The 27,983-nt window shown below is 41.6% G+C and overlaps 1 protein-coding gene and 1 long non-coding RNA gene across 2 annotated transcripts in view; one reads left to right on the top strand and one right to left on the bottom strand.

Moving 5' to 3' along the window:
* Positions 1-10,012: 10,012 nt before the first annotated feature.
* LOC143820139 (uncharacterized) lies at positions 10,013-16,421 on the bottom strand. Its single transcript, XR_013225254.1, has 3 exons — positions 16,203-16,421; positions 13,130-13,187; positions 10,013-10,159 (listed from the first exon to the last, which is right to left on the bottom strand). It is a non-coding gene; the product is annotated as an uncharacterized LOC143820139 (long non-coding RNA).
* Positions 16,422-19,464: 3,043 nt separating this feature from the next.
* The window catches only part of SNRK (SNF related kinase), a 39,484-nt gene continuing 30,965 nt past the window's right edge, over positions 19,465-27,983 (top strand). Inside the window, exons 1-2 of the mRNA XM_077302702.1 lie at positions 19,465-19,868; positions 26,517-26,666. The gene's annotated coding sequence lies outside the window, so the exon portion shown is untranslated. The remainder of the gene's footprint in view (positions 19,869-26,516; positions 26,667-27,983) is intronic.

Here is a 27,983-nt window from a genome sequence, read left to right as displayed (position 1 = left end):
CTGGCATTAGTCTATTCATGGTCTGCATCAAATTATCAAATAAGATCTACTTATTTTATTTACAAAGGCCCACATGGCACAGAGCTATAGTGGGAGATGGCTGTTATACTACTCCAAGTGGACAAGATCTGCCATCTCATAAAGATTGTCCAGTTAGTGCTTTGTAGAATCAATAATGCCAGAGTTAGTCTGTTGCAGCAAAAAATAAACAGGATTTTATAGTCCCCTAAAGACTAACAAAAGTTTTACTCCAGCACACTTTTTGGACTCAAGTTGCCACAAAAATTCTTGACAGAATAACATTTTGTTAGTCATTAAGGGGCCACAAGACTCCTGTTTCTTTCTTATAGAATCACTATTCTTGCTCACTGAAAACTAAAAAGAAAGTTAAAATGATCTGGTTGCATAAACTTCTGTAAACTTACTTCGGAGAAAAAGTCCAGTTTTCCATGGACTAAAAGGGGACAGCTCATCGTGGCTTCTAATCTTGATCAAACAAGGGCATCAATCAGGATAGCAAGGGTATATGCTAATCAGGAGGCTCTATAATCTCTTAACCAGATAAAGATTTTAAATAGGATTTCCTTAAAACAATTGTTATCTGAGCAGGATTCACTGTTTCCATAATATGCCCTGTCTTTGCTGGATGGCTCACTTCCCCCCCCCCTTGAATAACTTAGATAATTTGAAATAGAAACAATGGATATAGCAACTTCACTTGTTTGTTTCCTATAATATCTCAGAATTCCCAGTCTTCAACCACATTGCCTTGCCTTGAGGTTCACAAACTCCGAAACTGGGAATTATGGACATTTCATGTATTAATGCTATACTAGTGATTACTATTTTGAGCTGGCTTGTGTGCGGTGGCAATATTGTCTGAATTTCTTGATGTAATTATCTCTGGGCATGGAAACTGTGGTGTGCACCACCTCTTTCTATGCCAAAAGAAGCCTAGACTGGTCAAAGTACCTACCTGCAGAACTAAACGTGATCAATGGTGGAAATGCCAGCTAATTGCACGCTCATCGCAATAACAAAGAAGGAACCGAAAATGTGAAATCATTTCCGCACATCTGTAAAAATAGCGTTATGCCAGCCGAATGGCATAATGCTAAATATAAGAGCGCCTTCCGACCTCTCCTCACCTTTTCCCAGTCACACTCTTCTCTGCCACCTTTTAGTGCTTCTAAAACAACACCATAAGTGCTGTTTGAAATGGCGGAAGAGAACAATGAGCTTTTCACACGACTCTCTTACTCCTGTCAATCAAGCCAGGCAACCAGTTCCCTTTCTCAACATTTTAAAGGGCCCAAGATGCCCACTAATTTGTTTTTGTTTCAATTCTCCATTGAAATACCTATGCATCTAATCATAGATGCATAGTTCTTTTTTAATGCCACCCATTATGGAATCATGAGTCTTGAAACTTAAGATAAACATTTTCGTTCCTGATTTTGAGGGGGGCCAGCTTTAGAGAGGCATGCTTTGTGTTACAACTTTGGAAGAAAATTATTTATGTATTTGCCTGCACACTTGTACACCTATTTGTTGCTCCAGGTAGTTTGCTTTAAAAAAAAAACAACTTTCATCCCTGGGAGAAGGGAGAGTGAACCACGTGTGAGGGTGGCACATTGTAGGCAGAGATAGAGCTTCTTCGCCTCCATACCTTGCTTTGGCTAGTGGGCTACTGGTTGCTTTCCATTAGATAGTGCTACGTAGGTTGGTGAATTCACTTTTTGGGATTCACCATCTAGCACTTTAAGATGAAGCCATTTACTGCCTAGATGCTGCATATTGGTGATACCATATGGAGAGGCCGAAATATAACAATGAAAGGTAAGCATTTCACTATTTTTAATGGGTGCGGAAATGTCCCGAGTCTTCTCTACTGGTTTAAATTGAAGCCAAAAAGGTTGGTATCATAACATAAAGGCTGGTAACATTTGGAGTTCAACATTCAAACGTCTACATTTTAAACATACATATGACCATTGGGTAGAAGTGAATTTTAAAGGTTGTAAAGAGTGGGCTCAAAGACTCATAAAATGCAGGAAGTAAAGAGAGAGGTATAATTATGTAAAATGCAAATACATTCTGTAGAAGTACAAAGCACAATGACCATAACTGATGATAACATGATTTCCCATGCTTTGCAAAATGGATCAATATCTATAACGCCTAAGGAACCCCCATGTCTTTTAAAAGATGCTCTCCAGTTTCATCATCAACTCAAAACATGTGATAAGAAGTCACATAGTGTTGTGTGTGTGCATGCTTTTGAGTGAGTGAAAGAAACCTGTTTATAACCACATGATGCATAGTAACTTGCATTATGCAACTAATGACAGTACTGCCAAGTCAGGACTTTATTGCATTAGCATGTGGGCAATTTCAGTTCTGCAAAGAAATTTTGTGATTTCTTGAAATTTTGTAAATAAATAAATAAATAAACCAGTGACAACCCAACTCTCACAAGGTATGTGGAACACATTCCTGCTCAGGGGCTCTCTGGTGCCTCCTCCCCCTCTCTCAGACACACACATACAAACTCCTTTCTCCTCCATCCCCCCTGCCCTCACCACCCTTATCTCTGGCTTACTTGAACTCCTTCATGGTCCCTTGTCCCTTCTTCAGACACACGCCCATACTCCCTCCTCCCCCCACCCAGACCCCCTTCCTTCCTCCCACTTCCTCCCCAGATTCACCATGGCAGCACTGGCCTGGGTGGCCTCCGTGCTGCCCTGTGACCTCCCAGGCCTTGGGAAGGTCCAGCGTTGGGCCGCCAGGTCTCCACATTGGCCCACAACCATCCAGGCCTCAGGCAGGGCCAGCGTTGGGCTGCCAGGCCTCCAAGCTGCCCTGCAACTGGCCAGGCCTCAAGCAGGAGCAGCACTGGGCCTCCTCAGGCAGTGTGGCGGTGGCGCAACATCCTCCCCATGACAGCTCGTGCTGTCCCAGCCAGCTACCTGTCACGTTACCCCGCAGCTGTGTCAGCCTCTTCTAGGATGCTCCATGGGGCAGGGTATAGCCTTTTCAGGGGGTGTGCTAGAAGATGTGTTCCACATCAAAAACCCAGTGAATAGCACAATCTGAGATCTAGTAACCTCTCTAAAACCATTCCTGGGTTAAAGAGAAGTCAGTGGCTGGCAGGACAAAGTACTTATCCCCAGCTGACTGGGCACACATACTATGTGAATTCTACATAAGGACTAGAGCCCTCCAGTGGGCGGGGGGAGATTAAGATGGGAGAAGCTACCCATTTGGCGTGTTTTGCTTCACTTCTGTACTTTCTTTTTGAATAAAAAAATATATTTTTTATATAGTCTTCCTTGGCTTGGTTATTTTCCACCATTAAGACATCTCAGATAATACAAATTGTTTGCCTTGACTTTAATTTTTTGTCTGCTTTTAGACTTTATTTATTCATTCATTCAATTTATATACCACCCCTCACCATGATGTCTCAGGGCAGTGTACATAGAAACACTAGGAATAGGAAGGTACATTGAAAATTTGCTACAGCATGAGGGACAAAACAGTTATTATAGACAATATCAATCGAAAGTTTAGGAATATTGTATGTTTGGATAGTTACAACAGTTTTAGAGGGGGAAACAGCAGCAGCCAGTGACATGGATGTCTAGAGTTGCCTGACAATAGCACCGGGTTGTGGGGAGGTCCCCATCACTGGCCTCACCTAAAAGCCTAGTGGAAGAGCGCCATTTTGCAGACTCTACAAAATTGAGGGACTTGATTTCCTTGGGGAGCATATCCCATCAGGGTAGAGACTGCACTGAGCTTTTATTCCAATCCCAGGTCTATTCGATCCCTGCCATCACTGAATGCAATTTCCATTTTGATTTTGTCTGATTTAAAGTTTCCCTCTGCAACAAGCATGATTGATCTGGAGTGACCCTACTTTTATCCTGCAATATTTAGGAGTGGAAATAACCCTCAATATTTTCAGAATCGGATTCAGAAAGCATGAGAAACCATGTGGATCTCCAGCTGCTTCGCATATATTGCCGAAGCTCCGTGGTAGAGAAGCCCTGGTTGGCCAAGGCTGTAAGTGTTTTTTTTTAAGGGGAAGCCCTAATTTTCTCTCAACTGAAGTTCTAGAAGCCCTAACTTCTGTAGGTAGAGATTTGCTTCGTGTTTTTTTTCCTCCCTCCTCTGCTCCCCCCTACCCCCGCTTCAAGAAAAGAGGCTCCTGCTGCACTTGGCTTCCCCTTCCTCTTCTGAGCCTCCCTAAGCAAATGTAGAACACTTTTCTGTTTCAATGGAGGGGGGGAGAGGAAGACCGAGTTCAAATCGATCTGAATTCAGCAGGATCCACAACGGAATAAACAAAGTAAGTGCAGAATCAGCCCAGGTTGGGACCATGAATGAAAGGCTGTGGATCTGGTCGAAGCCAGGTAGATTTCTTGTTACGGCTTCTGACATCACTTAAATACATATTTTGTGTTTTAATAATAAGCTGCAGGCATTAAAAGTGTGTCAAACACTGAAGCTAAGGAGTAAAACTAATGATGTTTCTTTTTAACACAAAATGAAAATGTGCAGAAATGAATTGCTGGCCTGTAAACTGTAATCAATTGGCTTTCTATAGGTCTTGTGAAGCCTTACATAGCTTTAAAGAGCAGTAACAAATTATTATAGAAAGATAATAGGCCATAGGGTGCATGTCTGAGAATCAATAATAGGATTGTAAATGATTACAGCAGTACATTAAATATGGATCACAAGAAAGAAAACCAGCGAGAGGGAAACTTTCATATCTTTTTTCCAGGATACATAAACAGCAGCAATTACACTTAACAGGCAGCTCTTTAAAAAATATGTATCAATGGAATTTTCCATCTGTCATATTTGCTCACAGTTGTCCCAATGTTTAGTTGGCAATATCATGTACTCTGCTGATATAGACGTTTTATTTGAAAAAATATATATTGGGACTTTTAAAAACAAATGTACATTTTGTCTCAGCAACAATTAGCAAACAACACTTGGAACTGTTGGAAACATCTGGGCTCACTGACAGAGGGTTAACGGCCTTCCAAATTCTTTATAAGAGGTTTTGTTTGTTTGTGCATCGGTTGTATTTAGAAATATGTTGCCTTGACTGATGGATTAAGCAAAATAAGAAAAAAAACGTAATTTTAAGAGATGTCTCTAACCTACGTTGGGTATGAGATGCTCACACATAGGAGGCCTGTTGACTCATACTGAAATGTGGACAACCGTTGGACCAATGAGCTGTGCACGAACAGGAAATTCAAATGGAATACATGTACATGACTAATATAACAGGCCACCTTTTGTCTGTGCCCATAAATTGACCTCAGAAATTTCTTAACAGGAGGCAATGCATACCAGATTTCCCACTGGCATGCTGGAATGCGGTCATCTTCTTCTACAGGAATATTCTCCGTCTTCCATAAGTTTAAGTCTATGGGGCAGATTGTTTCATCACTTTTAAAATTTTGAGTCACCCTTTTACTGAAGCATTCAAAGGGATTTCCAAAAAAAAAAAAAACCCTTGCCAAAGCATGGCAGATTTACACAAAAGGCTTTCAAAATAAACATTTCCACCTGGTGCTGAAAAAGGGACGAGTGCAGGGGTGTAACAGTTGTCTTGTACCTAGATTTCTACCATTAAGCCCTTCTTTGCACTCTGGTTGGTCAGTTTGCAGTACACATTGGGACACGAATGAACACAATATCCAAAAATTTGAAGAGGCAGCAGGGACCATGTGGCAGAATATGATTTCTGAGGTCTCAAGTTTCAGCCAACATCATGAACTTGACCTGATACCTATCAAGTCACTGGTACAACTAAATCATATTGGGGTGAAGCAATCCGTATTCTTCATTTTAATCCAGACTAATTTTAAAAGGGCTGCCTCAAGTCTCTGCAAGAAAAGGGACTACAAGTAAAGTAAATAATAGGCTGTGGAAATCTGTGCTAAATGAAATTTCAGTGTCACTGTGTCCAAAGATTGTCCAACCTTGCTGAGGCTATAGGAACCTTTGGATTTTGCGAACAGATAGTGAATGCCAGCACAAAATGGCTTCCAGGGTGTGTGTGGCCAATTACAAAACATTGGGAGATTCCAAGCCATGCATCTCCCAATGGTAGGAGCAACTGTTTTTAAATACACACTTCCTATAGCTACAAAGGTGATGCCTTCTGGGCTCTTTTGAACCACCACCTGCTTCAGTAAGGTAGACAAAAGGCAGGATTTGCTCTTTATCTTAGGAAATAAGAATGTGGATACCATGAGGCACATGGTGGGGTCCATAGACTCATGGACAACATATGAGGGGAGTCACTGTTAAGACAGATAGGACCAACTCTATAACCACTGCACCACACTTTTTTGCATTAATTAACAGCAGCATTAACAAGTGCATTCTTTGCTTTTGCTCTTTCTGCTTTTACCAGTGGTAATACTTTATGAAGAAGAAAAAATGCAGTGTCACCCATTTGGATGTCACAGAGGTCTTATTTGAATGGGAAGTTCGCTTGGCCTCAACCAGGGCCAGAGCTTTCCCCCACCTGGTGGAATGAGCTCTCAGAGGAGATCAGGGCCCTGACGGAACTTGAACAGTTCTGCAGGGCCTGTAAATGGGAGCTCCTCCACCAGGCATTTGGTTGAGGTCAAACTGTACCATCACTTCCCAAGGGCTTCCTCCTGAGCCCCCTCCTATGGTACCCACTGCAGTTCTGCCCAACCCACTGGGCTATCAGTATGTGTTACTTTAATGTTTAATTTTTTTACAGTTCCATGTTGCTTGTTGTTTCACTTCATTCATCATTGTTAATCTAAGTTATCTGTACCGTTTCTGTTCTGTTTCATGTGAACCACCCTGAGCCTTCAGGGAGGGCGGTATACAAATATAATAAACAAATAAATAAAGAAATGGTTTTTGAAATACAGGAAGTATCAAAGGAAAAGATTGGGCTGGAGGACTGGGTTCTGGAGAAAGAATTGCTGACTAAAACAGTAAAAGTATTAAATTTAACATAAACCAAAGAAAAGAAAACCAACTGGGTTTTACGCATTATTAGCATTGCCGTGTCAGAAACTTTTCTAAAGGGGAGGCACCAAATTCAATTTGATGTACTGATTGCTTTTGGATGCAAAGTAATCCTAATGAAATGTCCCTGGAGTGCTTTGAAAGCCCTTAAGACAGAGAAGTTCCCTAGGAAACAAGAGATGCGTTTTCCAAGCATTCTAAAGCTTGGATGGCTGACAGCCAGTTAGTTGAGCTGTAAGCGTCATTGATAGCAGTTAATATGCTCCAGCTCAGAAGTGAATCTTCTGGTTACGCAGAAGAAAAGAGGGACAGCAATGTAAAAGTGATGAGTTTAAAGACTATGTTAAGACATCAAGGATTTGTGTACACTGCAGCCAAATACGCTCTTGGACAACACTAGCTAGCAAAGTTTCCACTGCATTGATATATATCATCTTTTGTTGTTGTTGTTTTTGCGACAGTATTGACAAATGTGGGGTTTTTATTCCCCCCATATCAAGAAGGCTGTCTTGTCAGGTTTTGTGCTTTCTATGATCCCTGAGCTGTCCCTGGGAATGGAAAAACAGAGTTTCCTTGTCTACCATTCTCCTTAATTGTCCTTCATCGCACTTTGGAAAAGAAAGTTCAAGCTGCTAATTTCCACCATATCCAAAGTGCTTCACCCACTTATAGAATAAAAGGCCCACGTCCAACTGCTTGCATAAAAGATCATATACCACAAAGAAAAAAATGTGTATCGCCTCAAACATAGAATGGAAACAATTCAGACATACACATGGGAGTCAAAAAGCCATGCAGAGTCCAACCTGCATGTACGAACAAGCCATTCAAATAAGCCAGCTCTGGAGGTCGTTCAAGCACAAGTAACAACTAAATTTTACAGCTAGCTTAGTAAAACAGATGTCTATCTGCTAGTATATAAAGGGCACAAACAAATGCCGCGGCAGTTTTATTACATGTGCATGCTTGCTTCTTTGAAAACTATGATAAAAACAAGCTGATGACAAAGCAATCTTGAAGCAAGCCATAAAACCATAAATACGTGCAACAGTTAACGTAAAACAAATGTTGAGAGATTGGAAACTTTCTAAAATCTTTTCCCATTTGAATACTAATTATAGTTTACAGATGTTCTGGGGGAAAAATAAAATGTTTCATATCGAGTGATATTAACCTATACAAGGACTTCAGCTTCTTCCATCTCTTTCACAAACCTCTGTGTGTGCACATGCATGCATGTGATCCAATACAGAGCCTTTTTTTTTTAAGGGGCCTTCATTGTTTTCTTTATTAAAGTATTTTTTTATTCTGATTTTCTTTAAAGTGTCTCAAAAGGGTAGGCGCTGTATATTAAAGCAGATCAACAGACGCCTAAAAATAATGTCGTTATTAAAACAAATTTAAAACTAGAACAGTGATAATGAAATGCAGTTGGATGTGGGCTGATTATTCCACAACCCAGTTTAGCACTCCTACATTTCAGAACTGAAAATAGGAACACTCTTTAGTCCACATACATACCTGTTTTTCTTCAAAATGTTTTGAAAGTTGCTACCTGGAGGACCCTATTTGAGTGGGAAATGAATAAAGAAAAGTTTTAAATAAATTCCACATCAAGAAATTCCAGCTTGAGGATCATCCCTCCTCCATCAGAGGCATTCATTTTCACTAAAATAATTTGCCCTGTGCTGTACTGACACAGGTCTATGTGAATGAAAAGCCAAACATAAGAGAGAAAGCTTTCTGCTGCCACTGCTCACTCCTGCCCTTAAAGAGCTGCAGCTTTCAGTTCTAATACCTGACCAAAAGGGAATGACAGTTTGGTGTAGTGGTTAGGAGTGCAGACTTCTTATCTGGCATGCCGGGTTCAATTCTGCACTCCCCCACATGCAGCCAGTTGGGGGACCTTGGGGCTCGCCACAGCGCTGATAAAGTTGTCCTGACCAAGCAGTAATATCAGGGCCCTCTCAGCCTCCCCTCCCTCACAGGGTGTCTCTGGTGGGGAGAGGAAAGGGAAGGCGACTGTAAGCTGCCTTGAGGCTTCCTGGTAGAGAAAAGCAGCATACTAGTACCAAGTCTTCTTCCTCTTCTTCATATATGTCTGAGGGAAGCAAACAGGCAAAGCTCTGAGGGAGACATGGAAGGAAAATGGAGATGGGAATTTAGCAGAATCATCAAGGATAGCTTTATTGAGTGAAATATTAAAACATACTTGTACAGGTGCAGTACGCATATCGAGTAAATATGTATTGCCGATATCAAATGGTCACAGTTGTTACCTGCATATTTATCTCACTTCCAGCTCAAGGAAGAGGTCTGGGAAGAGATAGGGTTGCCAGCCTCTAAAGGGCCAGAGCAATTTTTCCCTAATGTCACCCACAATCTCATATTTATAAAATTAGTGAGACAATTTCTTCTTCATTCGTATGTCTCAGGGATGTGTGTTCTGGCATAAATTATTGCTCAAAATGTTCAGAGTCGTAGCCTCGGGCTTCCACACAACACCACTGCAATGTTTCCTGGGCCACAACTGAAAGGAACACTCCTCAAATATCTGCATGAAATGCACACATCATTCTTGTTTGTCCCTTCGCTAAGGAATCTCGTTTAAGTTACTTTAAGGTGTGACTTGGAATGAAAGCATGCATGTTAGTAATTGGGTGGGGACATTTCTCAGACATTTACAGTCCAAGCAAACAATAAGGAATGTGTATTTTTTTCTCATGTGGCAGACGGCATTTCTAACAGATAACGTGCAGCTTCTTTTGAAGGGTTTAAGTAGTGGCTCCTTGTAACTGAGATCTGCAACGTGTATTTTGACCATCTGTTGTAGTTTTACAAATGTTGCAAGGGAATCCATCTTTATTACATCAAAATATAGTTTCCCTCTTCAGTCAAGCAGAAGAACCTCTGAGATTGTGTAGTTTAAAGGATATTCTTATACTTAAAATTGCATGGATTTTTTTTAAGTTCAAATACTCGTTTAATCTGATTTTCAATGAGATTAAATTAGTAGAGTTGCTCTGATGTAAGAGGGAACAAAGTGTGTTTCTGGAAATTGCTCTTCCTGTATGAGCATCATTGTCTCCTGCAAGAAATGTCACAAGCTGTACAGCTGGAAAAAAAAGAGATATTTTTGTTAAATATTTTTCAAAATGAATAATTGTCTCATGATCCAGTTGAAATCAAGGGCTGGAAACAAAAGACTCTTTCCTCAGTCAGTAAGGTCATCTCGAAAACAAAGTAACAGAGCAGAGAAAATTAAGACTTGCAGATTTTTCCGGTTTTAAATTAGTCAAGGTCTTTCTTTGGATCAAAGACATAAGGAATTGCCTCATGCCTTTATCTTGCTCATTTAGCCCTCAAAGAAATGTTTCCCTTTGATTTTCACTTGAGCATCAACACGGGATGAGGCTTATAGGGCTCTGCCTGACCTTACAAATGTCAACATCACTTCTAAGATTTCAGTGATGGACAGATTTCATCTCTGGAATAATTCCTGTAGGAATGCAAAAACAGAAACTGGATTCTTTCCAGATTTTACCGCTTTACCTTAAGATCATAATAACTACATTTTATTGTTCTGTATTTATATTTTTCTAGATTTTTGTTTTAAATTGATCCTTGCCCAGAAAGCACTATCTATGCATGGAAGCTCCTGGTATGTAATCATCTGTTCCAATGGGGAAATCAAAAGCATTTTCACATTCCTTCATCCATGTATGTCTTCATACTCCATGGAAATTAACTGGGTGTCTTACGTACTATCATTCCCCTCCCCCCAATATGCAAAGAATCATACATGGGTATTGAAGACTGAGCCAAATAAAAGACCATTACACATTTTCAAACATTTAAGAAATGGAGATGAAGGTTGTAGACCCTACCCAACCAGTGTTAAGCACTGTATACTCAGATCTGATTGGTTCGCATGAAAGAGCTATTGAATTTATCCAGTGTCTAAAAAGGTATATGTAGGCTGGCCTACTACTTTATTCTCACAACAAGGCCATGAGGTAGGTCAGGTTGGGAGCAAGAGTGACCAGACTAAGGTCATCTGATGAAGCTCATGATGGAGACTTATGTATTTACTTCATTTATAATCTACCATTATATCATAGGTAAGGTAAAGCTAAAAGTACCCCCTGTGAAAGCACCGAGTCATGTCTGACCCTAGGGGTGATGCCCTCTAGCATTTTCTTAGCAAATTCAATACAGGGTGGCCTTGCCAGTGCCTTCCACAGTCATTACCGTTTTACCCCCCAGCAAGCTGGGTACTCATTTTACCAACCTTGGAAGGATGGAAGGCTGAGTCGACCTTGAGCTGGCTGCTGGGATCGAACTCCCAGCCTCATGGGCAGAGCTTTCAGACAGCATGTCAGCTGCCTTACCACCCTGCGTCACAAGAGGCTCTTATATCATAGGGCGACAATTTAAATTTGAGAATCAAAGCACCCTAAAAGAGTTGAATGTTGGCCAGATTTGGTTTTACTGTTCATTTTGAGTTAAAAACAACAACAGAGGCTTTCTAAAATTATTTTTAAAAACGCAAAGACAAAACCCTCTTTCCAAGTTTAGTATTTCTTGTTATTGTTAAAGGCTGCACGGCAAGCAGTGTCTGCGGTCATTTGAAACAACTCACATGAATGTCCTTTTGCCTGTTCTAATAACTTTCATGACGCAAAATGTTGCATTGTTTGATATTTTGCCTGCTACATTGTGGGCGTGACTGCATGTACCTTAATTCATTGGTCTTAATTTGAAATGAGTGAGCTCTGTAATCTGTTTTCCAGTGCCAAAGTTTGTTCTGGAAAGACCTCATCAAATAATAATAAGAAAATAATCTGAAGCTGTGCAAAGTCCTATGGTCATAATTGTCTAACTACAGACTGCACCCATCCATTGGGGAAGCACTATCAAATGACGGGTAGGCATGGATTGCAGTACCAGTTTTAAAAAATGAACGACAGAATTCTAGCATATCACTCCTTCCACTGGTAATCTTGGTGCTGATCACTAGATCAGTGAAATGTGAGCATCCAGAGACAAGCTAGGGGGTTCAGCAGACAACTGGGGGAATGGACAACTCTAATTACAACAATAGTGCCCTCCCCAGAACAAAACACTGAAATGAAGAACTATAAAACTGAACCCTGAAAGAAAGAACTGTAAAAATCAACTTTTAAAAGGAACCCAACCCCAAGAAAAGCCAAACAATACTGCCCCTCTGATAAAAGAAGAAAGAAACACTAGGAGAAAGAAACAGTGAATCCCAAAGCACCCCTAAAACCCACCCTATCCCACCCACAAAAACCAAAAGAATAGTTAGGAAGAAGTGATTAAGAAGAGAAAGAAGAAAAGTGAAGGCAAGAAGGGAAAAAGATCAAACCACTGATGTCTTCTCCAGGGATGATCCTCCAATGTTTGGCACAGCAGCCAGAAGCACACTCTCTGGGAGTTAGACTGTAAGATTCTACTCTACCAGACAGAGCAGCATAGGCCAGGCGGCCAGCAAAAAGCAGGTTAGAAGGCCCCTAGCCTTATATACTTTCCTAGCCAAACACAGAAGATTTTCAAAAAGAAAAACCTTCTATGCTTGGCCAGGAAATGTTTTTCCCCAAAAACATGCTTTCCTGTAGGCCATCTTCCGCAGCATTGCAATACATTTTGCAAATGCAAAATGCATTGCAATGATTAGCTGGCTTCCCACAGCCGTAGCAGGCTGTTTAAAAGAAATTATTTCAATTACTGTATATACTCAAGTATAAGCCGAGGAGGCTTTTCAGTGTAAAAAAATGTGCCAAAACCTCTGCTTAAACTCGAGTATATACGGCAATTTAAAAAATTCCGGAGCATGCTTATTGGAAGACTGCTAGCAGTCCAGTGTTGATAAAGAGGAGGAAAAGCAACACAAAAGGGAACAAGGAAATATGTATGGTTTGACCTCTAACTGTTTACAATGCTGTAGATGTTTCAGTTGGGGAGAAATTTACCAGTTGTTTATCCCCACTATGATTCTGCATGGACTCCCAACTTGTACAGCTTATTAGTATCAGCATGCTCCAGCTCTTGCAAAAATACTAACCTTGGTTCTCTTCTGTTTCCACACACACCCCATTTGCACTGAATAGTGGAAAACTATCCTGAAATGCAAAGGAAAACGGGAAGATCGGAGAATTACGAATGTGTGACTGAATTAATGAGTGCTTACAGTGGGAGCATCTGTACTACCTTCCAAATGGTGAACCACTGGGAAGAGTCATTAGCACTGGATCATTTGCTGGAATTATCAGATGCCAAGGAGAGCAGGCTCCAAGGCTTCTTACTAGGATTGCAGAAACAGAAATTACAGCATGCACTGAGTTTCCATGAGTCAAAAATAACTTGATGCTGCCAAACGACTGCATATCCTACCTGTGCATGGCAAACTTGCAAATTCTTTCTTCTACATAACCATGTCTTCCTCAGCATCTAAGTAACGCGCGTTTAACTGAGCAATTTGGGTACTCGTGCATAACTGGACAAATTCAAATGGTTCAGTGCGTCCATGTGGCATAGATTAGTGGGCTACAAAGTCTGGAGTTCAAATCCTGATTCAGCCATGAAATTTACTGTGGGTCAGTCACTTTCTTTCAGCCTACCCTACCTCACAAGGTTGTTGTGAGAATAGGGTGGATGAGGGGGAGAACTATGTGCACTGTCCTAAGCACTCAGAAGGAAACTGAAAAAGTAAAGAGATGCTAAACAGTATTAGTATTCTGCTTTGGATTGATTCAGGTGGGTAGCCGTGTTAGTCTGAAGTAGCACAACAAAAATAAAGTCCAATAGCACCTTTAAGACCAACAAAGATTTATTCAAGGCATGAGCTTTCGAGTGCATGCGCTCAAAAGCTCACACCTTGAATAAATCTTTGTTGGTTTAAAGGTGCTATTGGACTCTATTTTTGTTCTGCTTTGGATGGCACTGTAAAACTTCCTGTCCTATCCAAGAGAAGTCATTTGATTGAACAGCTCTCTAGAATGTGAAGGGGAAAGTTGCTGTGGTCATTCTGAAAACATCACGTTTTCCTTTGCAGTTCACAATGGACAATGGTGCCTGTCAGTTAGTAACTTTGTAAACCAAAAAGTCTTCTTAGCAAGGACAATGGCACTCCTCCATCATTCCACATAACCTTTCCCAGGCGTGTATGCTAATAAGCAGGACACTTCAGAGCAACATCTGAACTTCCAGAGAGATTATGAGTCAAACTTTTTCAAAAGTTTAAGTTCTGCATTGTCACTTACTAGGCTGTTTAGATTTCATGAATGAATTCTTAAACCCAAATTATTTGACATTAAACCAAAACATTGCTATTTTGCCTTAAAAAAATGTCCTCTCCAGAAGGTAGTTGCATAAAAATAATCAGGAAATGTTTGACACTTAAAGTTCTATTTCAACGTATATTCGAACAAAGTTATGTTAATCTTTAAGGTGCCATCAAACTCCTATTTATTTTCTTTCATTCAATTTATACACTGCCCTTCACTGTGATTTCTTGGAACAGCAGAACTAGTGCATTTAAAGCATGCATTGCAATATGAACACAAGGTGTACTAAATAAGAACAGGTGAACAGTAGTCAAAACTCGGGGCTCTGTGCACAGGTTAAGTGGTCAGTTCTGAAGGGGCAGACTCTTAAACATGTTATTGTTGTTTAAAGTGTTATTATTATTAAATATATTAGATATTTCAAAATGTAGCCCTAGTATTTTAATGATTCTTCCAAGAGATTGATTCTCTTGAAATAGTACATGGTTGAAAAGCAAATTATAGCAATTTGGTTGCAGGAATTCATGCCTCATCTTGTCATACTCTATCACACATTCTATTTAATTAAAGTTTCTCCTCAGTCCATAAAAGGAACCAGTGTGGTGAAGAGAGTACCACGCGTGGTGGAAAATGCCTCAGAGCTACTTCATTAATTAACACATGTGTTTGTTTGGACCTGAAAATAAGCACTAACAGAATAGTGGTTATACTATCTTACATTATTATTCCTTTTTAATAGACAAAGCGCTATCATCCTTTCAACTTAACGACTGCTAAGCCAGGCATCAATCAGCCATGCTTTGGGTCCTCTGCTGTTTTAGGTGATTTGGGATAGGCTAAAAGGGCATTCCTTTTTCTTTTCATTTTTTCCTTCAGCAGTGATCCATTCAGGTATACTAATTTCAGCGCTGCAAGATGCGCTTTCCTACTGCTAAAGGAGCCCATTACTAACCTCTATGAAACAAAAAATATTGCTAGATAACAATTCATTTAAAAGGTTTTTCTTTAAATCTTATACTAGCAAGGATACCCTCTGAAAGGCAAAAGTGTGTATGAGATTAGGACCATAAAGATGTATTGGACTGGAACCAGTTTCTAGTTCTGTCCCCATCGAGCCTGATTAAGTTTTTTTTTTCTTTCACTTGGCCTCTGCTTCCTCCATTTCTCTGCTCTTTGGGACCAACATTTCTGACTCCTGCCTCACCTGCATCCTTTCCATTCATCCTATTCCCTATTATAAATCATCACTGCACTCCAAACCTTACAGTATGTGTCCTTGTTTCCTCAGCTCAGTTGTATTTTCAGGTAGCAGCTGTGTGTTTTGTTGTTCACATCTGTATGTCCACATTAATTCCTGTTAAACTTGGCAGGCTTTCCATAGTGTGGAATGTTCTTAGATGCACAATTAGGTCTGAGAAGGCGAAATGGGTGTAACAAAGACAGTGTCTGAGATCTCCTTTAACTAGTGGAAACAAGGGCCATTTCCCTTTTTAGTTCATACAAAGAATTGGGGTATCTGTGTGTGTGTGTGGGGGGGGCTTTCTGCTAGGAGAAAATATTAAGATCATCACCAAATATAATCTGTTACCTTCATTTCTCTTTCAGCTTTCATCAATCTGTCCTGACTGCTCCAGTAAAACAGCCTAGGAGGGGGAAGGCAGACCTACTGATTCAGAGAGGTGTGGAATATTATAATATAACTAGCACCTTGAACTGAGCCTAGAAGGCAACAGGGAGCTGGTGCAGTTGCTAAAAGCATAACCAAATCTGATGCAGCCTTCCAGCTCATCATATAACTCTAAGTTGCCAAGGCCCAATTTCTGAACATATAAAATGAAACACTGGACTCACCTGAAGGTTTCTTCTTTTCAGTGGGGCGAAATCATACACGTGGCTAGGTTATGCCTCTGCTGGCTCAAGTAGGAAGGGCAGTTTGCATCCTGCCTTCCGGTGACCAGAGCCTGACCTTCTAGTACTGGCCAAGCCCTGCTGTAATCCCATTGGGTGTCAGGCTATCTTTGTCTAACTGCAGTCATGGGAACGACTGTCCCTGCTGTCTCTGTTGGTTGCCCTTGGGCTTTTAGTCTTGAATTTCTCCTTTTCAGTGTCCCCGCCCCTTTGGTCCTCCATTTGGGCTCCCATGAATGGGAAGGGGATGACGTCAACCTTCAGGTGAATTCAAGGTTTCGTTCTCCTTCAGTGGGGCAGAGTTCATTCAGGTGGTTAGCTATACCCAACCTGCCAACCAGGGTGGGACAAATATGTCAATCCCTCAGTCTTGTATGACTTGGCAGAGGGCTTGCCAACCAAACACCACTGCTTCTGCGTCCCGCTGGTCGATGCGCTAGTGATTAACAAAGGTTGAGAAGGATGTCCATGTTGCCAACTAGCAGGTCTCCAACACTGGATTGTGAGTGGACAAGGTGGCTGCTGTGGCTGCTGCTCTAGTTAAATGTGCTGTGATTCTCCTTGGGGGAACCTTTCCCGAGGTCTCGTAGGCCTTGATTATATACTGCTTCACCCAGTAAGTGGCAGTTGGGTAGCAAACACAACCGAAGACATAATCCGAATACAGGATGATCTTGATAGGCTCAAGAAGTGGGCTAAACTGTTCAATACGGACAAATGTAAAATTCTGCATTTAGGTAGTAAAAACCAAATACACCAATATAGGATGGGGGAGACGCGTGAAAAGGATCTAGGGGTCTTAGTAGGCCACACATAGGTATGGGTGAGCCTGTGGCCAGTATTATACTATTAATATATACAAGGACTTGTCACTGATGAAAGAATTTCACTGAAAACGGACATTACCTGGATTCTGTTTTGACAGAAGTCCTAAAGAATAAAGAAACAAGGAAAACTACAAAAATAGGACATTTTTCTTTATTTTATGAATATATTTATTATATTGACAGTGTTTCTCTCTGTTTGGTTTAATTATTAGACCGTCCTTCTTATATTATTGTGACAGCAACCTGACACAGGGGTAGTCAGAATCCTACGCAGTTCTCTTAAATGGGGCTTACTTCCAGGAAAGTATTCTTGGGCTAGTACTTTGTGGCACACAAAAGTGTGGAAAAGGGAGCTGCCTTGTGCCCTCCAGTTCTTATCACATTTGCATCTCATTTTTCCTATTAGAAAAATCTTCCCGTTCATTATTGACAGCCCCTGTGATCTGTTCTTTGTCTCTGGTACATTGGTGTCCCCGTTTTTCGCCTTTCCGATGCCTCATTAAAATTCTGTTAGTATAAACTGCTAGCTTTGTCACTCTACAGGGTTCATCTCCTCCCTCAGAGTGAAGTGTGTGGATCTATCTTGCTGCTGGTGTGTTTCCATGTAAATACGTTTGCCTAGCATACATCCTGCTGTTTCACAGGCCGCAGCTGCTGAGGTAGAATTCAAGTTGTTGGTAATATATCATAGGATAACTGTCTCTTCTTCATTTATTTTTAATCAAAAGACCTATTACCCTTTTGTCTCTTCTAGAGGACAGTGATGTTGCAGAGTTAATTAATGTAGCAGGTAGTGAAAACTCTTCAAGAATGGTTTGGACTTGTAAGGGATCTTTGGTGCAAAAATAGGGGGTATAAGCACACCCCTAATTTTATATCTAGAACACAGGTAGTATATTTATATATGCTCCCTTACAAATTTTATCCTCACACTATCAGCCCATGATTAGCCATGGTTATCCACTGTGAGCTTCATAACTGAGAGGAAATTTGTACTCAGGTCTAAGTCACAGTGCAACATGCTACTGACTAAACCATACTGTCTGTAATCACCATGCTTTGCGAAAAACAAGTTTGAGAGCATTATTCTCTTATACATGCTAAATAAGGGACTTCAGTATCAAACCACTAAATAAATATTTCCTTCATCATAGAGAGCACTAAATGCAGTACTTTATACTAATGGTGTCAAGCAACCACTTGAGTCATCTTAACCCTCCTTTCTCCCCCCTCTAGAGGTAGGGTTGGGTGGGGTAATACTCTGCCATGTTCTCTTTTATTGTGATTTTATGTCTTGGGTTTTGTGTCCTTTTAATAGGGGGTTTAATAGGACATCTGTAACACACCACAAGCCGGCTCCGGGAGTGGCAGGGAATAAATTTAATACTGATGATAATGATGATGATAATAATAATAAATCTACTGGAGAGAACATGTTTTGCAGAACTTAATTTTATTTATTGATTCAAGCGAGTAGCAGTGTTGGTCCAAAGTAGCACAAGAATAATTGAGTGCATGCACTGGAAAGCTCATGCCTTGAATAAATCTTTTTTGGTCTTAAAGGAACTATTGGACTCCATTTAATTTTATTTCTACTGTTTTTCTCTCCGGTGAGGACCCAAAGCAGCTAACGGGTCCCCTCTGCTGTGCTATCATCACAACCCTGTGAACTAAGGCTGAGAGAGTGAGTGTAACTGGTCCAAGGTCACTTAGCGAGCTCCCAATCAATCAGCATTAAAAGCACTAAAAGCAACAAGGCCCCCCATCTAACAATCCCCACTCTTTGCAGTCGAGCTCAGTCACCGCGGCAGACCCAAGTCTCCGAGGACAGCTGCAGACAGTCGCTCTAGGGAGGGAGCTTCGACTTCAGAAAGCACCCACCAAGAAGACGCTGCGGGTCTCTCGCTGCCGCCGCCGCCGCCGCCGATCTCGAACCCAGCTCTCAGGATCGGCGAGTCGCCCGTGACGACGACGACGAGGCCCGGAAAAGGCGAGGGGCCAAGCCCCCACCCCGCTGGCAGGCGGCCTCGAGAAGACCCTGACAGCCATGAAATGAAGGCCACTCCACGAAGCTTCGCGATTGGCCGCCAATAACGGTGGCATTTCAAAACGAAGCCCTTTCCTCGCGCACGTTCAGACCCCGCTCGCCTGACCGAGGCGGCTCTCGGCCACCGCCGCCGCCTCGCTTTCAGTCCCTCCCTCTTCGGATTCGCAGCCCTCGGGCGGGCCAAAGCGAGAGCGGCCCCCGACTGTCAGGCGGCCACGCTCGGCCTTCATTGGCCGGTGCATAATGGCGAGGCGGGACCGCCTTTCGGCGCACGCGCAGATCTTCACCCTTTCTCTTTCGAGGGCCCTCCCTATCCTGCGTTTCCTCCCCCCCTCCTCCCTTTCACTGACTGCAAGCGAGCCGCTGTTGTTGCCAGTAGGCTTCGGAGCCCGCCGGGGAGACGGGAAGCGCGAGCGCAGTCCGTTGGGCGCGCGAGTCACAGAACCCGACGAGAGCGGCGCGAGGCCAGGACCACCCCCCCCCCCCCCCACGCCAAGCCGCATTCCCCGAACCGTCCGCGCGAGTGCTATATTGTTTGTTTGCCGCCGGCCGCCGCCGCCTCCTCCCTGGTCGCTGAGGAGGCCACTCTGCGGCGGCTGTTCCCCGAGCCCTGTGGGAAGAGCGGACGGGTGCGGAGTAGAAGCGGCCGCTTTCCCATGCGGGGAGCGGCGGGAGGAAGGCGGAGGGCTGCCGCCGGAGACAAGACGGCTGCTCCCGCCGCTGCCAACGTCCTGAGTAAGTGAAGGAGGGCGGGGTTGGGGAGCGGAGCCGAGTCCCCTGCTCGGCCTGCCCCGGAGCTCTCGCCGGGAGGCCTCGAGGGGCAGGTGCCGTCAGGGGGGAGGGGGCTCAGGCGACCTCCTGCGGCCTCCTCGGGCCGGACGCGGCGGCGGCGTTGGCAAGGAGCGGTAACCATGCCCAGCTTGGGGGCAGTGCGCGTGTCTTGTCTCTCCCCCCCCCCTCCTACCCGTTTGCGACGCAGGCTAGCGGCGAGAGGGTGAAGGCTCTTTTGTGCGTGAGAACGCGATGCTTCCGGGGACCCGTGGGATGGAGCCAATGCGTGCGGGTGTGATGATTAGCATTGAAAACACACACACACACACACGCACACACACACACATACACACAAGCACTTGCGATGCTGCCTCTGAGAGGAGGGTGAAGCCGAGTTCACCTTTTCTGGCTTCATCTTCAGCGCTCTCCCTCTCGCAGCTCCCCTGTCTTCGGAGGGGCAGAGGCGCTTTCTGGGTTCCCTCCCCGCGCCTTAGACAAATATGCGGCTGGGGCGAAGAAGTTCTTGCACTAGAGCCGCAGACCTGTTTCGGAGGGGAATGACACTGCATCTTATTCTTACGAGCTAGATGTTCGGAGCCAACAGGTTTGTCCCGAAGTGAGCTGATCCGCCTGTTTTATTTTCCTTAGGATAGGATGGGGCAGAGTGGGGCTTCCACAAAGAGGAGCCCTCCCCGCTTCCTTCTCGGCTTGTCCTGCCAAAAACACATTATTGCGGGGGTAATCTCTTCAGCAAACAGCCATTTTTGTAAGCTGTTATTGTCTTGTGTTTTGCAGGAAGCATCTCACATAGGCGTCAAACCTGTAGAGTGTGTGTAGTGTTGTGTATTCCCCCCCCCCCCCAGTCCCCACCCCCGTGCTTTAATCGCATTGGTGAAGCATATCTGTACAGAAGCATTGCACTTGTTTTAACTTATGAATCATTAAAGCATTGAGTAGCTTAAAGAAAGCTATGGCGACTACAATGGGGGAAATTCACATGGCTTCACTTCAGTAGGTAGCTTACCTCTGTAAAGTTATGAATTGTAATAAATATAAGCCTGCCCCTTATATTAAGGGAGAAACAACATGTGGTTTGTATTTGAGGTTTATTTGATATATATATCTGTGGAGTATGTGTTCAAATACATTTTTTCACTGACTGCCAAGGTAGTTAAAGCCTTAACTATAGCTGTACTACCGTTTAGTCTGGATGTGAATTTCTTTCAAAGGATGTGAGTCAAGATCTGTTTAAAGCCTGCCCTCTAGTGCAGCCATTCTTACTCCTATATGTTGCTATTTTTATATAGTTCTTTTTAGGAATTCATAATGCTGGATGCTTGGTGTAGAAAAGTGAGGAAGGAGTTTGTCTTGTACTTTCCCAAGTTTTTGACAAATATCGACAAGGGGATATTTTTGAATGTAGGTTCTCTGTTAAAATAGAGGGGGAGTAGCATATTTTGCTTCATGCTGCTACCAATTATCTGGATATCTTTTTAAAAATTGATAGCGATGGTACATTTTCGTCTTTTACATTAAGGTCATGAAAATGTACATTCTGACATTTGAAGAACTTAAGACTTGTGTGACTTGGCTGTTACCTTATAATTTTTTTTAAAAAAATAATTGCATAACTGTGGTTAGGCCATTTTTATTATATTTTCCTGGTATACAGGGTAAATATATAATTACTTGGACAAATTAGACCTGGTAGTATTCAAATGTGGTCTGCATGAATGAAGACATTGTGTGTTTCCAAAGTTTTTAAAAAAGGAAATTTAGAGTCACAATTAACTTTATATAATTACTGTAGGGAACCATTTTATTCATTGGAATGTACAGGTGAGAAAGTAATATGAAGATGTAATTAACCAAATGAATGTAAAGGTATGTTATTAACCTCATCTAATGTATACATTCATGCTATAGAAATTGCAATAAAATCTTCATTGCCTAGAATGTTTAGAGATCACCTTGTGACAAGGTACTATAACTTGCACCTTGTACTCTGATAATTCTGCCAGCTTTTGTTCATTTGGCATTGAGCTGAACTGAACAGCCTTCATATCCCATTTTTAACCATACTTTGTGAATAGCTTTTTAACATGTGCTCTTAATGTCAACTGTTTCTTGTTTTGCTTAATTTCACATTTGTATCCTTCCCCTGTCATCTTTCAAACAAACACAAGGCAGGGGTTTGCTCATATTTGCTTGGTGCTCCCAAATTCTCTTAACAGTATTGTTTCCCACTGTATTGTCTCTGTTAGTTCTGCCATATAATTTGGACCTAGGCACTTATGAGAGAGGAGAGTTTGTGGGGCAGATCATTTGTCTTCTGTCTTTTCTGTGCAGGGGTGAGTAAGCTGTAATGCCTAAACAAGGTTAATCACTTTAGCTACATGTTTGACATAAATTGTGCCCATATGTATTTTTAACAACATTGAAATTGCATAAAACCTGTAGAGCAGCCTTCTAATTAAGCAGTTGCCTGTGGTAAGAATTGCTTTCAAGAGGCTGACTAAGATGTGCTTCCTTTAAATTTCTGATCTTTCTTGTCCTTGACATGTGCAGCCATAGTATGATGCCTTGTTACTCAATTTGAAGAAATTCAGCATTTCACCAGAATACATTCCTGTTCTTTTTTCCTCTTCTACTTATTATATCAAAAACCATTATTTGAATGCCTAGCCTTCCTTTAACCCCACCCACCAGAGCGAACTTTCTGGAGCACATACAAATGCTTCAAGTGAATTATAAATAGTTAAACAACTTATATTTTTTCCACAAGTGAAAATGCATTATGTTTTCTCTAAATCTATCAGAATCAATAAGTCATGCAAGAAATTCAGTACATAGCACTGGACAGCGGCTGACAGTGTTGATGGGTCAGTAAAGGGCTAAGAGGGAACAAACATCATTTCAAAGTTTTCTTATGTATGATTGAACACATGGCTCCCATGAACAATACACAGCTTCTGAAGCATGCCACAACAAAATGTTACTTTAGTACAGGGGTGGCCAAACTGGCTCTTCAGATATCCGTGGATTACAATTACTATGAGCCTCTGCCAGTGTTTGCCCTGCAAGTGCTAGCAGGGACTCATGAGAATTGTAGTCCATGGGCATCTGGAGAGCCACAGTTTGGCCACCTCTGCTGTGCAGCTAGTTATTGGGTTTTAATTTTGGAACACAACAGTGTCCCTCACTTTTACTGAATAATGGAAAGTGTGCTGTGCATGGTAGTCACAACTTCTACATATAAGTTATTCCTAGCTGGATCATTAATTATTTTTGTATAATGATTTAATTATCCTAATTGGATCATTATTTATTTATAGTCTGGCTTTCTTATTGTAACTCAAGGCAGATTAAAGAAATTATCAATGCAATAGGAACAATATTATACATAATAAAAATATTGCAATAAGAGTGTGCTACAAAACATGCAATAAATCAGTGCAGAAATGTCATAAGAAATGAAACAACTGGATTGCAGAAATTAGAAAACAGGGCAGTAAAGTTAGAAATTCATACAATAAGTAATACATTACAGCCTGTGTCCCTTTTGTAAAAATGTTCTGAACAATTCCATTTTGTTATAGCTCTATTCCCTTTGTGAAAATATCTTAACAATTTTAAGAACGTAAGAGAAGCCATATTGAATCAGGCCAGAGGCCCATCCAGTCCTGACGAAGAGTGCTTGCACTCGAAAGCTCACGCCCTGAATAAATCTTTGTTGGTCTTAAAGGTGCTACTGGACTCTGATTTTATAGCCCTACACTTTGTGTCGCAAAGTGGCCAAAACCCAGATGCCATCAGGGACCAGAGATCAGTGGGACCAGAACTCCAGAAGCCCTCCAACTGTTGTCTTCCAAGCATCCAGAATTTTGTTTATACATTCTGCAGAATGATAGAAGTATTGGAGCCTTCCTGGCCTCCTGAAGCTGTTCATTCTGCAAAGTGGGAGCCACAGCAGAGTCTTGTCAGTTACAAGCAGCTGCTGATCATACCCATTTGTAGGGCAGCGCTTTCAGGAGCCTGTGCTCAGACTAGTGCAGCTGTCACAGTGGAGCATTTCAGCAGAGGAAGTCCTTTAGCTAGGTGGGTCTAGGTTCTCAATACCTTGGAATGAACCTGGGAACAAATTGGTATACATTGTCTGGGTCATTGCTTGCAGGAAACATACTGAAGAACTGTGATTAACTGCATCAGTATAAGGCTGTGGTGAGTGGCATACTCAGAGTTTATTCCAGGTCAAAGAGATTAAAAAGACAAGAGGAAAAAATGTAGTTGTACTAGCCCATGTGTTCTGGACTTATACATGTAAATCTTACATTACCAGTGTAGGTCAATTGTAGCATATTAACAACCTAGGCAAGGGACTTTTTTCTACCTGTCTGTAAAACGTTTGACTTTTTGCTTAGAGGCAGTTCTTATTTGCTGCCAATGAATAGGTGACTGGCTGCTAGATCGTGAGGTTAATAGTGATAAAGTGTACCAGGGCTCGTCTTTAGGCGATCTCGTACATTCACAAACTGCTGAGTGTTTGCTTTCTATTGACTTTTTGGAGATGCTGTATATGGGAATAACCTCCAGACCTTGTAGAAACTGAAAATATTAAGAGATTCCATTTAAAACTGTTACTGATTGTATTTATACAAAGTTTTTCCTGGTTTGGCTTTGTAACTGCAGAGGTTTTTGTTACTGATTGTTTGTTTGGTTCATTTGCACAATGACACCCTCTTTCCTTTTATGCCTTTGAGACAAAAACTGTAAGATACATATTTTTTAAATGAAAGGTGGGAATTCAGAACTAGCAGATTATGTCCATAGATTGTAATGGTGCTGCGCAATAGCAATTGCCTATGTATTTAAAAAGCCCTCTGGTGGTCCAGGGCAAAAATGCAATGAAAATGTTGGCTGATAGAAAAAACTGCGCACACAGCTCCTAAGGGGGTGTAGTGAGCCGGGGAAATGCACCTGCATTGGCAGCAGTGATGGGTGGGAAATAGGAATCTTTGCTGTGTGGGTGCAGCCCTTAGAAGATAATCATGTATGCAGAAAATTACTCTGATGGTACATCAACAATTTTTGTACAAACTAAAAATTAATACAGGGACGTTAAAATTCTTGCATTCATTTACCAGGCTCACTAGATTTATAATGTAGTTTTGTATCAATTTCTGCTGCTTTTTTGTTTTTTTCTGGTTAGGGAATAAAAATTTGGTTTTTCCCAAAGCTTGCAGTTGCATGACTTTGTATAGTTTACTGCCAAGCCATATCATGGGTATCTTGCTTCAAGGAGGAGATTCTGTGGTAGATACAAACTATTGAAGAATAAGGCCAAGCTGTTATTTTTATATTTGTATTGCAGATTCATGAAAATGTGCTCCAAGTCCACAAATAATACTGAATTGTTTGTCTTAATGCTGAATATTGGTAATTTTATCACATATAAATTAGTCAGATTAACAGGTTGCTTTGATGTGTAAGGTTACTTGTAGTAGGCAAAAGTTATTTATAATCCACTCCAAAACATACTACTTTGGATGCAAATATTGATTTAGTTAGAATTTTTAGTGGAAATAAAATTGTGTCTAAGATTACGTTAGTTAAGGCATTGTGGAAAGGAGAAAGCTGTATGGTTTATTGTTGTCATTTTCCAGGTGTCAAAATGGCAGATCTCAAAATACATTTGAACATAGCTGTTAAATATCAGTATTAAATAATAATGTGATTATATCTCACTGTACAAAAAAGTACTTTTAGGTTTAGATTGCATTATGTTTCAGAGTTGTAGTTTATTTCGTATATAAACACAAAGAACATAAGAGAAGCCATGTTGGATCGGGCCGATAGGCCAGCCAGCCCACACTCTGTGTCACATAGTACCAAAAACCCAGATGCCATCAGGAGGTCTGCCTGTGGGGCTAGAACTCCAGAAGCCTTTCCACTTTTGTTCTCCAGTACCCAGAATACAGAACATCAAAACACATGGTTAATTGATTTTTCAGTTTTACTCCATGTGATTCCAAACACATAAATGGTCTGGAACCAGTGTGCCTGTGGGACCATCTTTTCCCTCTTAACCCCCCAAGAGCATTAAGATATGCCAATCAACTTCTGCTCAGGGTCCCCAGCCTGAAGGAGCCCTGACCCCAGCCTGGTGGAATGTGCTCTGGAAAGAGATTAAGGCCCTGTGGAACCTAAATCAGTTCTGCACGGCCTGTAAAAGAGAGGTATTCCACAGGACTTAAGGTTGAGGCCAAAAACAACAATCACCAAGAAAGGCTGGCCTCACCACTTTTGGAGGAGATAATGGAGAGGAAGACTGGCACCTACCGAATCCCTGCCTGGAAACTCAGCTGGGAGTACTAGTTACAGTTATTTGTGAATGTTTTAAAATTTGGTTTCTGTATGTTCCTTTAATGCTCTTACCCACCCTAAGCATTGTGGAAGGGCGGAATACAAATAAAATTATTTATATATTATGATTATTATAGCTGTCACTGATTTTGGTTAAATTTGTGCACATAACTGTTTGCTGTATTGGGAAGTCTAGGTAGAATATTATGTAACTTCTAATAATTGAATTTAATATATTTTTCCCCTTAGGCAATAAGGGAAGAAGGATAAGCAACTGTTTTCAGAACTGGATATGGAAGTATCAATAGACGAGTCAGTAGAAAACATGAAGAAAAATTGAAACTTCATGGGGAAAAAAAGCATAGACAAGATGATACCTCTGGAGAGGGTACTGCCAAGGTTGGTAGACTCCACATTTGATTTACTCATTGTGGAATTAAAAAAAAATTACTTGAATGCTTATGGAATTTCTCAGTAGCTTCTAGTGTAATTTCATGATTTGTCAACAGTTGCCAACAGTTACTAGACTGAACCAGTACAAACACAATTTTCAGTTTGTATCTTTGAAATACAGGTGAATTGGGACTTGTTCCTTTCCTGATCTCTGCTTGCATGTATTTAAAAAAAATAGCACACCCCTTTTATGGATGGTGCATAGATTTTGTATCATTGTGATGATGGAAAGTGCTGTTAAGTCACAGTTGTGAGGTTTTCAAGGCAAAAGATGTTCAGAGGTGTTTTGCCATTTCCTGTCTCTGTGTCCTTGGTATTTCCTGGAGGTCTCCCATCAAAATAATAGCCACGACTGATCCTGCTAAACTTCTGAGATCCGATAAGATCAGCCTACCCTGGGCTATTGAGGTCAGGGTTTATATCATATGAGTACAAAAACATTACTAGAAGCAAAACTTTCTGCAGTCAAACATTTATTAACTGGTTTGTAGGATTTATATAATCAGACTGAGAGTGTCTAATTCCTTTGTGAATGTTGCTAGGGAATGACAGCAATGGATAAGAAAAAAAGCCGCCTATAGATACTTGAAGGTGGCATGGAAACATCAGTGTGTCGACATATTTTTGTGGTGCACTGGATAGGATTTTGTAGAAGGAAGTTGTCATGAGTCCCACCATGGTCCCCATAATTATGTTTTAATTCAGGTTCAAAATCAAGCAGTTCCCTTGAACAGCTTCTCTAGTAAGAGCAGAACAGCAAATCACAAAGTCCCATAGATAGAGATAGAGGTTCTCTTCCAAAGGGTAACAACTGATTGGTTTAGCATCAGCTAGAGCAGGGAGAGTGTGTCTGAAGAAGAAAAAGAGAAGTTGGTTCTTATATGCTGCTTTTCTCTATCCGAAGGAGTCTCAAAACAGTTTACAGTCGTCTTCCTTTTCCTCTTCCCACAACAGACACCCTGTGAGGTAGGTGAGGCTGAGAGAGCCCTGATATTACTGCTCAGTCAGAACAGCTTTATCAGTGCTGTGGCAAGCCCAGGGTCACCCAGCTGGTTGCATGTGGGGGAGTGCAGAATCAAACCTAGCTCAGCAGATTAAAAATCTGCACTCCTAACCACTACACCAAGCTGTACCTGCAAAGGAGTGGAATTGTACAAACAGTTAAATATCTGAAGGGGAAGTTCCTGTTGCCTTTCCCAGGAGCAAGGATTGGAATATCTCTTTCAGGATAGGCCGATGTTAGGCTGAGTGGCCTAGAATTTA

This window comes from Paroedura picta, chromosome 11 (genome assembly GCF_049243985.1).
Source record: "Paroedura picta isolate Pp20150507F chromosome 11, Ppicta_v3.0, whole genome shotgun sequence".
NCBI lineage: Eukaryota > Metazoa > Chordata > Lepidosauria > Squamata > Gekkonidae > Paroedura > Paroedura picta.
The sequence above is the reverse complement of the archived record's forward strand: the minus strand, read 5'-3'. Positions and strand labels throughout refer to the sequence as shown.